We start from the raw sequence: 13,305 nt of genomic DNA on the forward strand, positions 1-13,305 counted from the left end.
TGCACTCCATGGGGTCGCTAAGAGTCTGACACAACTGAACGACTTCGCTTTGACTTTTCACTTTCATGCATTGGAGAAGGAAATGGCAACCCACTCCAGTGTTCTTGCCTAGAGAATCCCAGGGATGGGGGAGCCTGGTGGGCTGCCATCTATGGGGTCGCACAGAGTCAGACGCGACTGAAGTGACTTAGCAGCAGCAGCAGCTCTAAATAAAACCTACAACTCCGCTCTATTGCCAATCATATTTTACTAGATATTTAAAATAATTGTATGATAGTTTTCTCAAAGCAAAATGCAATTCTGTCAGCATAATAAAATATTCTTCACAGCTATAGATGATAATATACATTTTCTTTTGAGCAACAGTATTTTTTGATAGTTTTTCCAAGATATTTTTACCATTTTACCAAGATAATTCAGGTCAGAGAACTATGATGTATAACATATTTCTATCTTAGTTTTCAAAATACCTGACATGGACATATTTAATTAAATGCAATAAAAATAGGTACTTCAAATTGTCAGTGAGTTGCTAAAACTCTATTATTATGCAATAACTCTAAGTATGCATGTTTCTAACTGCTAAAAATTTTATGGACATATTTCATGTTGAGAGTTTAGAAGAGATTAAACAGGATAGCAGATGGTATCATGGCTTTCCTCAAATTGTTTAGATTACTGACACAATAATAAAGCAATTTTTTGCTTTTCTCTCATTCAGTTCAGTTCAGTCACTCAGTTGTGTCCAACTCTTTGTGACCCCATGGACAGCAGCACACCAGGCTTTCCTGTCCATCACCAACTCCCGGAGCTTGCTCAGACTCACGTCCATCGCATCGGTAATGCCATCCAACCATCTCATCCACTGTCGTCCCCTTCTCCTCCCAACTTCAATCTTTCCCAAAACAGGGTCTTTCCCAAAGAGTCAGTTTGTCACATCATGTGGCAAAATACTGGAGTTTCTGCTTCACCATCAGCCCTTCCAATGAATATTCAGGACTGATATCTTTTAGGATTGACTGGTTGGATCTCCCTGCAGTCCAAGGGACTCTCCAGAGTCTTCTCCAACACCACAGTTCAAAAGTATCAATTCTTCAGTGCTCAGCTTTTTTTAATCCAACTCTCACATCCATACATGACTACTGGAAAAACCAAAACTGACTAGATGGACCTTGTTGGCAAAGTAATGTCTCTGCTTTTTAATATGCTGTCTAGGTTGGTCATAGCTTTTCTTCCAAGGAGCAAGCATCTTTTTTTTTTCATGGCTGCAGTCACCATCTGCAGTGATTTTGGAGCCCCCCCAAAATAAAGTCTCTCACTGTTTCCATTGTTTCCCCATCTATTTGTCATGAAGTGATGGGACTGGATGCCATGATCTTAGTTTTCTGAATGTTGAATTTTAAGCCAACATTTTCACTCTCCTCTTTCACTTTCATCAAGAAGCTCTTCAGTTCTTTGCTTTCTGCCATAAGGGTGGTGTCATCTGCATATTTCTTTCATTACCCAAATCTATATCAGTTTAAAGATAAGTCATGTTAATAGCTGAACAAAATATTCTTTATACAGGAAGTCTTAAACCAAAGTCAGTTCAGTTGGGACAGTGAAATAGGTGTGATGTATGCAGTTCTATTTCAGTTCACCCTGTATCGACTCACTGAAAGCTAATTCCCTATAAATCTATGATACTCACAATGTGATCTAAAGCAAGCAATGGAGGCATCACTTGGGTGTTAGAAATGCAGACTCTCAGGCCCCAACCAAACCTACAAACTCAGAATCTGCTTTTTAACAGATTTGCAAATAATGCACATTAAGGTTCATATAACCAGTGGCATGACCACTTCACCAAATTTTCCAAATTCATCAAGTTGTGAAAGAAAGTTTTAAGGAGTAGTCTGGAATTTATCAGTTGTATATTAACTGATTAGTAGCAGTTTAAGGAACATTCAGTTGGTCAAAGGGTTAGAGAATAGCATAGTCTTCTATGAATCTATCCTTTTTATCAACATATTTATAATGAAGAAATTGTGAATAATATGGAGTAATTTTTTAAATTCTCAAATGTAAATATATTAACAAAGGATATATAGATATATAAGTATACTCTAATGTATATTCTAAGTATTTGAATACAAATTATATTTTTTATAAACATAAATTTGGTAAATTTGACAAATTGGCCATTTGAGGAAATGGTCATTTGACAAATTAGCTTTAGCTCAAATGGCATTTGGTAAATTGATTTTCAGGGATCAGCCTGCTTCCAGTGGGTAAAACCCTGCATGGCAAATATATCCGTATTTTGGCTGTACTTTACTTTTCTCACTGTGGTTTTTAAAACCTCAGAAATAGGCTGATTAATATTCAGGCGATATTAAGTAGGGTTAAAAGCAGGCATGAGTTTGAGTACTAGAGTCACTACCTATACGATCTTCATTAAATTATTTAACTCTCTAAGACTGTTTCCTAGTTCACAGGGCTACTGTGATAATAATACACAAGTCCCTAGTACATATTAATCATGCACTAATCCTTGTTTTAGTCAGTCTATCTTGATTTTTATTTGTTTTCAGATGAAGAAAATAAAATGAGCAAAAGTCATGCTGCTACTCCATTTTATTTCTAACATAGAGAAATGATTTAATCCAATTCTTCAGGAAAAAAAAAATACTGCGAAGATGGTTGATGACCTGGGTCTTTTATCTTGTTTTTAATTTCCCTGGTTTGTATCTATGAATGCCTGGTCCAGATATAATATCATTTCTAGGAGATTGTCAGTCATTCTAGGGCACAGAGTACCCTAGACATTCTAGGGCACTCTCAGTACCCAATGACAAAATTTTCTACAGAATCTTAGCAAACCAGAGAATGGGCCAAATGAATAAATGGGTTTAAAGCCAATGGTGTGACTTAGGTATGATTGGAATACCAAAAAAATCTCCAAAAGTTTCAAAGTGTTTAATTCTAATGAGAGATAACTTTGCCACCTCTCATGTATTTTAATAGGAAAGAATTCAAGTAGGTAAGACAACTCAAATTATCTATAACAATCTATACTATAACCGATTCATTATCTATTATCTATGTTTTCTTAGATGGTGTTGGGCTGCACCTGGAAGGCCTGCAAGCCTTGTAGGCCCAGCCTCAAGACAGAAGAAAGACCCCACAGACAGTGACAAAGACATCAGTGGTTTATGGGATAGGAAATCTGGAAAGTCAGAAACAAAAGGTCCTGAAGCAACATCCCACCATGGAACATAGCTGGCAAGACATGGCAGCACTCTTTGCCACCGACAGGAAAAGAAAGAAAGAAAGAAAGTGAAGTCGTTCAGTCGTGCCCAACTCTTTGTGACCCCATGGACTGTAGCCTACCAGGTTCCTCTGTCCATGGGATTTTCCAGGCAAGAATACTGAAGTGGGTTGCCATTTCCTTCTCTAGGAGATCTTCCCGACCCAGGGATTGAACCTGGATCTCCTACATTGTAGGCAGACGCTTTACCGTCTGAGCCACCAGGGAAGTCCAGGGTCGGAGGAAGGGGAAGAGGCTACCATTTATAGGGAGAACTGATGTCAAGTTCACTCATTAATTATCAGGGAAACCAGCAGCTGGGATAGGGAGCAAGCATGCAGGCAGTTACTAATTAAGCCCTGTAATTGAGAGGACTGGATAGTCATCAGAGTGAAATAGGGACTAGTTGAGCAGGGGATATACAGACAGCAAGAGAACAGCCATCTTGAATGGCCTGACTGTACAGATGGGAAAACAGTGAAATTAAATTTCCTATCATGGGGAAATAAAACTTTTACCTTCAGATAGCCAATAATATGGTAAGATCAGCACTGGTGCTTCTTTTAAATTAAAAGTAAATTATGTAGGCTCAGTGAACTGATACCCCCTGTTCACATTTTTTTTTTTTACAATATACTACATCAAAGGCAGAGGAGGGATTACCAATTCATGTTTACTCTTTGCTGAGTACATTACACAAGTTACATCATTTACAACGGCCTTGTGAGACAAATGTATGTTATTGATGAGAAATTAAGGTTTGGGTTAAATGACTTGCCAAGGAACACACAATCAGAAAAAACTGAGCTCCTAACCCAGGTTTCTCTGCCTCTGAAGTCCATGCTCTTTGTAATGCCCCATGCAGCAATAGGGGTTCCCTGGTGGCTCAGCAGTAAGGAATCTGCCTGCCAATGCAGGAGATGCAGGTTCAGTCCCTGGGTCGGGAAGATCCCCTGGAGAAGGAAATGGCAACCCACTCTAATATTCTTGCCTGGGAAATCCCATGGGCAGAGGAAGGAGTCCATGGGGTCACAAAGAGTTGGACATGACTCATCAACTAAGGGTTCCCTGATAGCTCAGTTGGTAAAGAATCCACCTACAATGCAGGAGACCCTGATTCAATTCCTGGGTTGGGAAGATCTGCTGGAGAAGGTATAGGCTACCCACTCCAGTATTCTTGGGCTTCCCTGGTCGCTCAGCTGGTAAAGAATCCTCCTGCAATGTGGGAGACCTGAGTTCAATCCCTGGGTTGAGAAGATCCCTTGGAAAAGGGAAAGGCTACCCACTGCAGTATTCTGGCCTGGAGAATTCCATGGACTGTATAATCCACGGGGTCACAAAGAGTCAGACATAACTGAGCAACTTTCACTTTCACTTTTTAGCAACTAAACAACAACATGCACCTCTCAGGGCCTAAGGTATATTGGAGAAAGCCCATCTGATTTGTCATGGAAACAAGGGAAATCATTAAGAGTTTTGGACCATCATCAGCTAAAATTGTGATCAAGCAAATTATTTTACCTGTATTTCCTCATCTACAAAATTAAGAACTAGATTATAAGATCTTTAAGGTATTCTGGCACTTCTAAAAGAATGCTACATTAAGTAACCTCGTACATGGAATACATGTCTTATTCATGTATTTAATCACTGATTCATTCGTTTGTTTAAAAACTCATTAATTTATTTGAAAATGAATTTAACAATTGTATTTATTAAACGCCCACGTTGTTTTCCTATACCATGTACATACGGATAACATCTGTAGTCAAAGGATGTTTTTTAAATGTTTGGGAAAATGCCAACATAGATGGAATCTATCCTTCATCTGTAGCTACCAAGTACACAAAGAGCTAGTTATGAGAAGTTGCATTGCTTATTAATCCTATGGTACTAATGAAGCTGAGATTTCTACTCAGAATAATAATAGTAATAATAATATCAATAACTAACATTTATTCAAGGTCTCTTTGGTGGAAAATGTTTTGTGTTCATCATGTCATTTTAAGGCTTACCCATCAAATGCTTTTTGTACTATTTTATAGATATTGATTCAGTACAGGAATTTGAAAAGGTAATAAGATACAGAAGGTAGAAAATATTACAGTCTTAAAATGTGCAGCAGATTCTGACTTGTTCAGTGCCAAATCAAGGCAGAAGTATTAGCTGTATTATGATGACAAATGATGTATCTATTCAGCAGTGCTTTACCTCCTTTGACAATTGTCTTCTGATTCAACTGTAAAATGTTCATGTATTTAATATATGCATTTTGCCAGTGATATATAAAAACATTAATAATTGACTTAATCCCTGTTCAGCTGAACCCAAAAAACTACAGCCCTTAGTAAACTCATTCTAAGGAACAGACAGCCTTGGAGTCAAAAGAAAAGAGTCACTCTTGTATTATGTCAAAATATTTAAAGCTTGAAGCTGCCACCACATTCCCTTGATGCAATAGCAGTCAGCCAGTTCCTGCCAAAAAGGAAAAAAAAATTAGTTGCACATAACAACTAACATAGCATTAAACATTGTACATTGTAGGACACATTAAACGTTGCACATTGCTACTCATGCAGGATGAGCTGTGTACCTGGGCTAACAAATTTCAGGTTTTCAAAGTAATGATTAGAGTTGATTGAGTATAACAAAAGTGCATAGTTTGGCTGTGAAACTAAAGGCAGCTGAAACAGACTTTTACTTTATTTCCATTGGAAAAAACAATTCATGAAAAGTAGGACATAATGTAGAGAAGTTTCTTTTAACAAAACCATGTATTTCTCTTCAACAGAAAAGGCCCATAGTGTGCACTTTCAGACCTTAAACATGTTTATCCTTTGTTGTTTACCAAAATAATGGCCATATGTACAGGGCCAGCTTAATACCTAAACAAAGTGAGCAAGTTCTCCATTAAAGACCATGGCCTCCCTTTCCAAAACATTTCTCCCACCAACCTAGTGAAAGGGCTTCAATTGCACCAGTTTGCCCTTTGAGTTAAAAGATTTGATCTTCCATAGAGTGCTTATTAACATAACTCCAAAGGGTTAAAATATTAAATCATTAATAATCTTTAGTCCATAAACTCAAATAAATTAATATGTGAAATTTAAAGTAAGACATAGAACATAAAACAGGTAAATTTTGACAAGAGAAGGACAAACAAGGTTTGAGGCCGAGATCAAATGCTGAAAGCCAAAACAGGAAATGTAATTTAATGGAGATACTCTGGCAGACAAGGGAAAGCATGAGAACCTATGATCCCAGTGGCAAAAAAAAGAGGCATGAAACGGGAACGGGAGGAAAAAGGAAGATGGAGATGAACAGTGTCTATATTTCCAATTTTGCCTTAGAGAAGCACTGGCAACTCTGGATGCATCCATATCACTATATTTTGCTTTGCATATTTTTTAAAATTTAAACTGCCTCATTTGAAAACTCTGGCCTTTCTAATTTTTGCATATGAGATGCAAAATGAATAACTCATAATTATATTACAACATGGTTATGAAGGTGGTGGGCTGCCGTCTATGGGGTCGACAGAGTCGGACACGACTGAAGTGACTTAGCGGCAGCAGCAAGGGAGCCGTTGGTTCAGAAGAGAGATGGCAAGTAAAATGGCATAGCTACTGTTTTGGAAGAAGAAATGAGGATGCCCTTTGGCAGCAGAAGTCTATTTTCTCCTGTCATTCAAGGGCACTAAGTAAATGCTTCTTGCTCTTGAGAAAGCCTTGGGGCTCTCTGTCAGCAGTTTTCGGGGGTATACCAATGGAAACCATGAAAGAAACATCAGATTCAGTCCCTACCTTAAAAAGTTCTTCCCACAGAGGACTCTGATACATCCTTAAAGACACAGAGTATTTGTCAGCTGATTAAAGTTATTTTAAACTCACCTAAAGGGTGTTGTTTGATTCTCACAGAAAGCTTTGTTTTGTGTGCTTGGTTTTGAGTAGTTTTCTATTATAAGTGAAACATAAAGTGACTTGTATTAACCATAGCCACACTGGCAAAACAACACAAGAAGTTGTGCCAGGGAAAAGTATGAAGGGTGACAAGGAAAGGGCAGTCAGAAATGCACCATTTAAATGTGACTATCTTTTTGAAGAAACAAAAATTCCACAGGTCATGAAAATATGAGTTTTGCAGAATATCTCTTATACTGGGGAGCAGGTGAACAATTGTTAAGGCGTTGATTTAAAAGGCACCCACTGAAAGTGAGTGAGGACCTAGTAGCTCAACTGTCAGTAGCACAGAGCTTCTGGCCTCCAGAACAGAAGGTCCTCCACAGTGACCAGCTCCCCTTTGCTTTCCTTTCCAAAGATATGAGTTTTATCAGGTGTATTTGAACTAAGGGTAGAGAATTTGTAAAACATATGGAATTGATAGCTCTATAGTTTTTCTGTTAATTGATTTCAATCTTCTTGAACTAAGAATGCTAGTAAGAAATTTCGACCATTTCTTTGTTCCATGTAGAGTGGGAATTTAATATTAGCCACTAAAATTAGAGATACCAAGGGAACATTTCATGCAAAGATGGGCTTGATAAAGGACAGAAATGGTGTGGACCTAACAGAAGCAGAAGATATTAAGAAGAGGTGGCAAGAACACACAGAACTGTACAAAAAATATCTTCATGACTTGGATAATCACGATGGTGTGATAACTCATCTAGATCCAGACATCCTGGAATGTGAAGTCAAGTGGGCCTTAGAAAGCATCACTACGAACAAAGATAGTGGAGGTGATGGCATTCCAGTTGAGCTATTTCAAATCCTGAAAGATGATGCTGTGAAAGGGCTGTACTCAATATGCCAGCAAATTTGGAAAACTCAGCAGTGGCCACAGGACTGGAAAAGGTCAGTTTTCATTCCAATCCCAAAGAAAGGCAATGCCAAAGAATGCTCAAACTACCGCACAATTGCACTCATCTCACATGCTAGTATAGTGCTGCTCAGACTTCAGCAATACGTGAACTGTGGACTTCCTGACACTCAAGCTGGTTTTAGAAAAGGCAGAGGAACCAGAGATCAAATTGCCAACATCTGCTGGATCATCGAAAGAGCAAGAGAGTTCCAGAAAAACATCTATTTCTGCTTTATTGACTATGCCAAAGCCTTTGACTGTGTGGATCACAATAAACTGTGGAAAATGCTGAAAGAGATGGGAATACCAGACCACCTGACCTGCCTCTTGAGAAATCTGTATGCAGGTCAAGAAGCAACAGTTAGAACTGGACATGGAACAACAGATTGGGTCCAAATAGGAAAAAGAGTACTCAAGGCTGTGTATTGTCACCCTGCTTATTTAACTTCTATGCAGAGTACATCATGAGAAATGCTGGACTGGAAGAAACACAAGCTGGAATCAAGATTGCCGGGAGAAATATCAATAACCTCAGATATGCAGATGACACCACCCTTATGGCAAAAAGTGAAAAGGAACTCAGAAGCCTCTTGATGAAAGTGAAAGAGGAGAGTGAAAAAGTTGGCTTAAAGCTCAATATTCAGAAAATGAAGACCATGGCATCCGATCCCATCACTTCATGGCAAATAGATGGGGAAACAGGGGAAACAGTGGAAACAGTGTCAGACTTTATTTTGGGGGGCTCCAAAATCACTGCAGATAGTGACTGCAGCCATGAAATTAAAAGAGGCTTACTCCTTGAAAGAAAAGTTATGACCAACTTAGATAGCATATTCAAAAGCAGAGACATTACTTTGCTGACTAAGGTCTGTCTAGTCAAGGCTATGGTTTTCCCAGTGGTCATGTATGGATGTGAGAGTTGGACTGTGAAGAAGGCTGAGTGCCGAAGAATTGATGCTTTTGATCTGTGGTGTTGGAGAAGACTCTTGAGAGTCCCTTGGACTGCAAGGAGATCCAACCAGTCCATTCTGAAGAAGATCAGCCCTGGGATTTCTTTGGAAAAAATGATGCTAAAGCTGAAACTCCAGTACTTTGGCCACCTCATGCAAAGAGTTGACTCATTGGAAAAGACTCTGATGCTGGGAGGGATTGGGGGCAGGAGGAGAAGGGGACAACCGAGGATGAGATGGCTGGATGGCATCACTGACTCGATGGACGTGAGTCTGAATGAACTTCGGGAGTTGCTGATGGTCAGGGAGGCCTGGCGTGCTGCAATTCATGGGGTCGCAAAGAGTCGGACACGACTGAGCGACTGAAGTGAACTGAACTGAAGGGGGATATTGGCCTAGAGCGCCTTGTGAGAAGGGCATTCCATGAACACTTTTTACCATATGTCATTTTTATCCATGTTTTAATTTAGATACCTTAAATCTTTTCTGGAGCAAACCAGAGAAGGGAGGAATCGAGGAAGGGAATGAAGGAGGAAGGGAGGATAAGAGGAAAGAAGGAAAGGGAAAAGGGAGGAAGAGAGGAAAGAAGAAAGGAAAGAAGGAAGGGAGGTGTGATCACAGGAAGTAGGAAGGCTAGGGTATTATAGATGAACCATTTTACCTGTTTTTCAATCCAATCATTTAAATGGGAGGAAGAAGTTCCACACAAAGGAATAATTCCAATGATAAATAGCACCCTAAACCAAAAAAGGAAATTAGGATCTTATGCTCTAATGTTAAAAATAAATGTCCAGTCCCCTATTTGATTTCCAGTTGACGCATGTCTCAAATCAGGTTCATAGAAGCAGAGCGTGAGGCAGAAATTCTTGTGCTAGTGATTTGTAGAGGGAGTGCTCTCAGAAGGGTCCTGTGAAGGAGTGAAGGAATCAAGATACAGTGAGGAGAAGCTAACCAAAAATGCGGTGGCAACAGGAGATTAACTTCTTGATCCCCTGGGCAGTTCTAAGGCTTGAATTTCACTTCCTAACACGATGGTCAGGCTTTGATGCCTCAGTTTCAGTCAGTCATTGCCCTCAGGCAATGCCCTGCCCCACAGGAAGGTACGCTGGTCTCCCAGGCAAGGTAGTTCTCCTCTGCCAACATCAGTCCCTTCTAGAGAAGTGTACAGCTGTGAGCCTTTAGCAGGCAACATTCACAGCAGCTGCCAAATGGATGCATCAGTTCAGTAAAGAGGATCACAGCCCCTTTAATACCAAACAGCTAGATGGGGCTCAGGGTCTAGAGCAGTAAGGACAGCCTCACCACAAGAATCCTTTTGGAACAGTGCTGCTACCTGATTTCCAGGACTCTTATTTGAATCCTTATATGGAAAATTTTCTGACCAAATTATAGGAGCTATAGTATATAATATGGCATTTTCCTATTAACCACCCCCCTACAGCTCATGCTATAGAAGAGGTCCCTAACTGCAATCCCACAGGCATAATCTTAACAATTACTTGCCATAAGCTCTATCAGAGGAAAGCTCAATAAGGATATGAGTATGCCTTGAGAAACCTATATGCAGGTCAGGAAGCAACAGTTAGAACTGGACATGGAACAACAGACTGGTCCTAAATAGGAAAAGGAGTACACCAAGGCTGTATATTGTCACCCTGCTTATTTAACTTACATGCAGAGTACATCATGAGAAAGGCTGGGCTGGAAGAAGCACAAGCTGGAATCAAGATTGCCAGGAGAAATATCAATAACCTCAGATATGCAGATGACATCACCCTTATGGCAGAAAGTGAAGAGGACCTAAAAAGCCTCTTGATGAAAGTGAAAGAGGAGAGTGAAAAAGTTGGCTTAAAGCTCAACATTCAGAAAACGAAGATCATGGCATCTGGTCCCATCACTTCATGAGAAATAGATGGGGAAACAGTGGAAACAGTGTCAGACTTTATTTCTTTGGGCTCCAAAATCACTGCAGATAGTGACTGCAGCCATGAAATTAAAAGAGGCTTACTCCTTGGAAGAAAAATTATGACCAACCTAGATAGCATGTTGAAAAGCAGAGATGTTACTTTGCCAACAAAGGTCCGTCTAGTCAAGGCTATGGTTTTTCCAGTGGTCATGTATGGATGTGAGAGTTGGACTGTGAAGAAAGCTGAGCGCCGAAAAATTGATGCTTTTGAACTGTGGTGTTGGAGAAGACTCTTGAGAGTCCCTTGGACTGTAAGGAGATCCAACCAGTCCATTCTAAAGGAGATAGGTCCTAGATGTTCTTTGGAAGGACTGATGCTAACGCTGAAACTCCAGTACTTTGGCCACCTCATGAGGAGAGTTGACTCATTGGAAAAGACTCTGATGCTGGGAGGGATTGGGGGCAGGAGGAGAAGGGGACAACAGAGGATGAGATGGTTGGATGGCATCACTGACTCTATGGACGTGAGTCTGAGTGAACTCTGGGAGTTGGTAATGGACAGGGAGGCCTGGCGTGCTGCGATTCATGGGGTCACAAAGAGTCGGACACAACTGAGTGACTGAACTGAACTGAACTGAACTGATGCCTTGAGATGGACTTCCCAGGTGGCTTAGTGGGTTCTACCTGTGATGCAGGAGATGTGGGTTCAGTCCCCTGGTGGGGAAGATCTCCTAGAGGAGGGCATGGTAACCCACTCCAACCCACTTGTCTGGAGAATCCCATGGGCAGAAGAGCCTGGAGAAGAGTCTGAAGCGACTGAGCGAGCTTGCATGCTTTGAGATCACTTTTACCGTAACCAAGTTATAAGAGCAAAGATGTTTTGTTTTTGTTTTTTCCTAACAGACTTTATTTCTGGACTGAGGGCTAGTATTTACAATCCCTGGTTTATATTGTATCTTCAAAGTCTTTTTAAAAATGTTGAAACTAACATTGTGATTTGATTTCTCTCCCTCAGGCCCCATATTCCCAATTCTGTCTTTCAATGAGACACTAATTCCCCCCACCCTTCTCAATGGGCAGATGTCATTAATTTTGTATCTTCTCTACCTTTACTTTTTCTTATTTGCCATGTAAAATTTTAAAAAGGAATTTTTACGTAACTGTGGAAAAGGCACGAGGAAGACTATCTCTGTCTGTTTAGTTAATCCACCTTCTCAATTCTTAACAGTCTCAGATACTTGTTGCCATATTTTACTTATTCTTTAATTTATTTTAATTGTAAAAAAATGTTAACAGTATATTTTGGCCTGAAGTAGTCCCTTGGCTGAAATGCCAGCTGCTAGCTCTAATTCTGGCTTTTAAAAAAAGTCTTGAATATTTAATAAGTAAAAACTAGAACTAGTTGCCATCCTACTCCAAACCAGCTAACCTAAAGGAATAAGCCTTTCCATAAAAGAAGCATGGTAAGCAACTTCTAAGATGGGCCAAATCATCCGTGCCTCCTCATAGCCTGCAAGCTTCTGTAATCTTCTCCCCAGAATATACAAAAAGGAATGGGATGTCACTTTTGAGACGAAATTTCATAAAAATTCTTGCTTCTGTCTTCCTTTTTCATTCTCACTTGCTCTGAGAGAAGTGAGATGCCATGCTGTGAAATGCTCCATTGAGAAGGAAATTAGGAAAAATTAGTGAACTTGGAAAACAGGTAGTTCCCCCAGTTGAGCCTTGAGATGACTGCAGCCCCTGCCAATACCTTGATTACAGTCTTATGAGGGGCTATGAGCCAGAAAACCAAACCAAGTCATGCCTGGATTCCTGACCCACAGAAACTATGATATAATAAATACTGTTTTTAAGACATCAATTTTTGGAGTGATTTGTTATGAAGCAAAATATAACTAATATTCAAGGCTTCAGTAATATTTTTTCTGTTTAAATTTGTCCCAAACCCCTCTTCTATTCTTAAAATGAAGAAAATATGTACATCACAGGTATTTTTGGCAGGTAGTGATATAAACGTTGACAGTGATTGACTATCTGGATTTAAATTACCATCACTATTTTCATAGGGAGTATAGGAGTTTTATGTAAATGCATGAAGAAAGAGCCTAAATTTGATACAAAAAATTTCTAAAGCATGAATTTGTGAGCCCTTTTGCCTAAAATACAGATTAAAGCAGTGCTCTTTTATGCCATCTTAAATTTCAGTGACTTTGGTTTGTATTATTACAACCTTTGAGCATCAGTAATAATGATGCTCATTTTTTTCTCAGACATCCTGATGAAGCACTAAGCATTTT

The sequence above is a fragment of the Ovis aries genome, chromosome X, assembly GCF_016772045.2.
Source record: "Ovis aries strain OAR_USU_Benz2616 breed Rambouillet chromosome X, ARS-UI_Ramb_v3.0, whole genome shotgun sequence".
NCBI classification, from domain to species: domain Eukaryota; kingdom Metazoa; phylum Chordata; class Mammalia; order Artiodactyla; family Bovidae; genus Ovis; species Ovis aries.